The sequence below is a fragment of the Cryptomeria japonica genome, chromosome 4 (assembly GCF_030272615.1).
Source record: "Cryptomeria japonica chromosome 4, Sugi_1.0, whole genome shotgun sequence".
NCBI classification, from domain to species: domain Eukaryota; kingdom Viridiplantae; phylum Streptophyta; class Pinopsida; order Cupressales; family Cupressaceae; genus Cryptomeria; species Cryptomeria japonica.
This window is the reverse complement of record NC_081408.1, coordinates 728573840-728580195: the sequence shown is the minus strand read 5'-3', so window position 1 is coordinate 728580195 and position 6356 is coordinate 728573840.

Here is a 6356-nt window from a genome sequence, read left to right as displayed (position 1 = left end):
ATTACAAGCCTTGGTTAAGGCTAGATTTAATGTCTGCAAACCATACTTGATTGATGTGACTATTTTGCAAATTTGGTTGCTCTTGCTATCGGTCCTTGATGTGGGGACTTCTAGAGGTCATAGCTTTTGTATCGGTTGTCCATTTGGGCTGAAATTATATATGGACAAGCATATCTAAGAGTTATTAAATATACCAATTGAATATATATTATTGGACCAAATATTGACACATTTATGGGGCCAAATTGCTTCATTTAAAGCCTCAAACTGTACTTTTAGTGTTTTTCTTGGGATTTAGTAAATTTTAATTTTAAATTATCTTTTATTTCATGCATGCAATCTATATAGTGAGTTGATGAATAGTGTCACTCAAGTTAGCTTTCAATTTTTAGTAAGTTTCCTAGTCATTTGGAAGGATATAAATATTGCCAAAAATGGAAAAAAATATATATATTATTAAAATCTACAAAAAAATGGTAGTTTTTAGATTATATTTAAAATGGGCTTATTTTTTATTATAGTAGTATAACGGTTGGAGAATAATGAAGAATTATTAATCTAATTTCTAGAGTTTCCTATAATTCTTTATTTTCTTTCTTTCTTTGTGTAATGGTTTATGATTTTTTAAAAGTTAGTTACATTATCTAGTATCAAACTATGAAGATATTTAACAAAAATAACATCTTCAATCAAGGATGGGAAGGAGATGAAGGATGTGTTGGAGAGATTAGGATCTCATCATGATGTTGATCAAACTTGAAGGGATCAAACCAAGAAACTATCCAACCACACACCAGAATCTTGCAACATGAATAATAAAGAACAACGAGATCAAAAAGTAATGCAATATGAATTGATGATCAATTGAAATGATACAATATACAAATGATATGCCTATACAAGAATTTCTAGAGGGAAAATAAAATAGATAATGCTAACTCATCTCTATCTAGAATCACACCTAAGATAACTAACACAAACAATATTAAATGATCTTCATGTGACTACTAAGTTATCCTAAGTAAACTTAACATGTGTGAATAGGTGCTAACGAAGAGCTAGTAAGGAAATATCCTTATTCACACCAAAAGCCACACTTAAGTGTAACTTAGCAAGAAAAAATATTATGCAAATGATGTAAGACTAAATATGGAGATATAATTTATGGGTCCCGACAAATAGGCCATGTTAGGTACCCATGCACAACTAATCATACAAATAATCTCTCACAAATGAAGAAAAGGAGAAAACTTCAAGGGAGGAAACACCTCTCCAAAAAAGAGATATGTAAGATATATACAAGTGATTGATCATGTTATGTATGAAGGTCTCACATCGATACCCCCAAGAACAACATCCATCACGAGAATATAGTTGATATCCCCTCAATAAGAGGGAAAGAGAGATACAATATTGCCCCTCATAATGAAGTATCATTACGACCACTGAAGTATGTTTAAGGCTAAAAGAGAATCCAATGGGGGAAAGCAACATATATACCCTTGGGAAGAAAGAAATCTAATGGTGTATGTAGAAGAAACTTCATATCCAAGTACAAGGAGAAGGAAGAAGTCTTGGCAATAAAATCTTAGAAGTAGAATAGATGCCTCCACAAATGTCACATCAAAACTGGATAATTTCTCAATTAAGGACGAAACAAAAAATGAAGGAGACTCAAGATCATCTACCAATGTAATAGTTGCAAAGATAAGGGAAGATTCCTCAATCATGTCCTTCAAATCTAAGGTAGAGAATTGAGAGACCTAGTCTGTGAGGCCTGAAATGAAACCATCATTGAATCACAAATCTAAAGAACCAAATAACTCATGTTGTGTTAAAGTCCTAGAATCCTTGTCATCATTCAACTCTAATGTAGCAAGGAATGAAGCAGTTATGAAAAGATCCACAAACCCATTAGGAGGAAGTCCATTACTCCCCAAATTGGATGTGGGGGTCAAAGGAATATAAGAGTCATCATCATCCTCAATAAAATCAAAAGTATACACCGTATGTTGATGATTAGCTAAACCCATTACAAAGAAAGCACCATTCACGTCATAAATGTAAGTTACATATGCAGTGAACTCAATTGTTTTAACATCATATGAAAGTTGACAAACTCTAATTAGATTATGTGCTATAGCAAGAACATGAATAACACTATGCACGAATCCATTACACAACTCAAAATCATCTATGAAAGCAATTTGAAAACATTGATTGCTTGCAGTCAGGAGCTCAAGATATGGTGAGGGACCTAGAGATCCTGGAATCATGTTGTTGGTTGAGTTGGAAATGTGTTGTGATGTGCCTAAACTAGGAATCCAACCAATGTTTCTAGGTGCATGTATGTTAATCAAGACATAACCCTTTCCTTTGAGATCAAGAGATCTATTATCATGTTTGGTAGAAGGTGAACTAGATGAAGAAGGAATGGGCATGTTATGCATCTCGAGTAATTGTCTCAACTCATAGTTTTCCTTCTTATAACAATGTTTCTCACCATGTCCAACTTTTTGGCAAAAATGAGATGGGGTTTTGATTTTCTCATTGCAATTTCCATCACTATGCCCAAGTTTTTTACAAAAAGAACATTTGGGTCTCTTTTTCTCAGAATTCACTTCTTTAGGAAAAAGAGATGAAATGTGGGAAGTAAGCAACTCAATCCTAGGACAGGACATGATAATAAGAGCTCAAAAGAACAAATTGCAATTGACACCCCTTAGAATAGCTAATTCTTAAATGGCAAATTTGCCAAATAAACAAGTAATTACAACTATAACAAATTCAAAAAGTAACTGCTGAAGCTGAAACAATTGCCAATGGCTAATCTCCACATAAAATGGCACTCCCAAATCTGCAAATCACATTGTTTATTTGTCTGATTTTTTGTAAGTTTACAACTATGAGAATGCAGATCAGAAGATTTATCTACTGAAAATTTTATAGAAATCCATTGTATTTTACGGATTTTAGAAACTGTATGAAATACTGTTTTGTGTACAGATTAGCTGTATCCCAAACAAATGCACGTGAGTGGAGTATGGCTGGTAAGATGATCGATGAGTATTGACTGGCATTGGAAGTCGTTAGTTTCGATGAATTAGCCAGTCACCAATAAAACTCAAATATTGTATTTGCAGCATGGAAATATATATCTCAGTCCAGAACAAAACAATATTGTTGCAGCCAATAAAGAAATAGGGCTGGAAAATCAGGTCCAAATATATTGATGTCACTGATAAACTCTCAGTGAGGAGAAAAACGCAGCCAATAGTCTACTTTTGCCACCTTAAATCATAGATTTTAATCTCTTGGCACAAAACTTTAATAGCAGGCAATATGATAAGGGCCATCAGCTTGAATTTGCAAATGAAACTACTCCAATAATCTTATCGATGCCTTTGAAAATCGCACCACCAAAAGGATATGGTCCAATACTACTAAAAAAAAAAAAATTTCTGAAGTTCCAAAATATTTGTGTATCATTATATCGAAATTGGCTTAAATCACATACATTAAGTTTTCTAAACTTAATATGTTACTTAATGTATGTTGTCACATTAAAAATACATTTCTAGACTTAAAAGTATTAACATCTTTTAAACTTAATATGTGACTTAATATATGGTATGAAAGAAACTCAAATTCGACGTCATCATTACCTGAAGCACTTTCTGTAATTTCCGAGAAAGATTCAATGGCACTATAGACACCATTTTTCGGACTAAAATTCTGCGTTTCCATTAGGCCGATTGTTTAGGGTTCTTACATTTGGATTCCATCTTCAAAAATATTTATTTAGAAATATATTGCGTTTCATTATGATAATGTTGGTGATGTACGAAAAAGTTACGTAATTTTAGGTTTAGATGCATCGTATTCATCACGGGGAATGAGGAAGAAAGCAATCGATTTGTTCAAATCATGACTGGCGAACTTGGACATTTTTAAATAGTAAAAACTTTGTGCAGGAAATCTGCCCAACTTTGGAAAATGACCCGTTTAGTGGCGATTTCCTTGAATGTTTGGCCGCAGATAATAAATAAATGGTGGGGTCAATGTTTGAAAAGAAAATATAATGTAAGTGACCAAAACGTTTGCATTCTTGCAAGTGGTACGATTTGCGTTTAGTTTTAGGCTAATTCTGACAAAATGTGTTAATGTAATTATATATAAGCAAGTGGCTTCGTTATTTATATTATATTTAAATATTATTATTTGTTAATGTTAGGAGATTTGTAATATGTGATGGTTATTTATGATGAATTTTACTGTGCATGCAAAAGTATAATTATATAGAGTTACGTAGTGGATTTGATTTTTGATTAAAATTATTGTGCATGTTATGAATCAACATTAAAGTTCTTTGAATGGGGATAATGAAGTCAAAATGAACAACCTAATTTGATGCTCTAGTTGTTTCTGACAAATGATTACAAAATAAGAGGACCTTCACATTTACTAGCATATTTACTCATCACAACAAGTTGCGCATTGAAAATTCTTATTATGATTTGAGTGCCATTTTAGGAGTGACATTCTTGCATGATGCAAACACCAAAATAGGGAACATGCATGTAAAATAACTCCTACTCTAGACCTAATATTACACCTCCAATAGAACAAATGTGGCTTGAGCAATGCACAAATACTCAAGTAAAATTAATTATTAAATACATTTTGTATGCATATTGTACAAGCTCTTTGATGTTGATAAAGAATTAATAGGTATAGAATGTAGGTTGATCATACATATATTCTCACTTTAATATGCATGTACAAATGTTCTTCGAAGCAACTTCATATGCAAAAAGTGTCTTCGAAATAATAGTTTATAAGTAAATTGGGCTCTTGACATCAATGGTTGGATCATTTCTTAGATTTGATGGATAGGATTATTTTGCATGTAAGGAGGAATGAGAAGGATGCAAGTAGAAGGGTAGGATATAATCAAGTGTATGAATGGCTAGGATGACGATTTTACATGAAGAAACAACATACAAGAAAGTGGAGGCTTGAGAACAATGTAAGTGGATGGTCAAGATTGAAATTGCATGGATAGATGTAATGCACACATGTAGATTCTTGAGGGGAGTGTAAGTGGATGGTGAAGATTGAACTTGAATAGGGGACGTATAAATAAAGGTTAAATTTTAGATTTTAGTGGTGTGGTGAAAATGATTTATGTTTTATTTTTAAAAGAGAAGAATGTGCATTAGCCTAATTAATTATATATGCATTTATAGAATTAATTAGTGTGGGGGAAAAATAATTGCTAAACTATGAATTATTTCTTTGGTGAAGGGGGATCAATTTACTTAAATAAAAATAGTTACTTAATTTTTGATATAATACAGTCTAATCAAACAATTAGTGAAGATGTGATGTAAGATGGATGGTGGAGATTAATGGAAGCATGATGGTGCTAGGTTGACATGTAAAATAATATGTTGAATGTTTATATTTACTCCTTTTTGAGATGGACTTGTAAGAGAAATAATATGGCTCAAGAAAGATAAGTATAAATGCTCAATAAGATAGAAAGTGGGTTAGTGATGGCCCCTTGAGAGAGTATACCACTTGATAGAATATGGGTGATCTCCTACAAGGAGAACTAGGTCCCTAGGAATAAAAATGGATGGAAGAGATTTGAATGAATATAGGAAAGTGCGTTAGGAATTGGCTATAAGATATAATATTAGTAGAGGTATGAAATATGTAAGTTGTTATGATGATATGAAAAGGGATACGATATGAATAGATGCTAGTAGAGATAATGCTATTTCTATGATTTGTGATGATAGGGTACGGTTAATGGTAGGTATGATAGGAATATTTTTAACAAATCCAAAAAAAAAAAAAGAAGTAAAAATCTATCATAGAAATAGATGTTATCCACCATGATATAAGGAATTCTTATTGAATGTTCTCAGTGCATAAGGGATTTCCACCCAAACATATAACTAGATGCAACATGGTATGAAAAACTATTATTGTGTCATTCATGACCTATTCTAAGGGTTGACTCACAAATGTAAGAAACAAGACAAACACACAAGTAATCAAGAAATCATGCACACATGGGTATGTAAAAGAAGTTGGGTTCACTTTTAGGGGAATTGTCAATGTTATAGTTTAAAAAATATATAATTTGACATTCATTTTTAAGAATGGGCATTTCTTTTAAAGTGGGTACCATTGACGGGTGTTTTGACACACTCACCAATAGTCAGGTAGTTTATGCAAACACTCAACACCTCTCCTGAAAAGTAATAAGTTTTGAGAAACTAACTACTCCAAGGTCTCTATAGTCGTGTCTCAACGGTGATGGGAAGCTCAGTGGCTGATGTGAT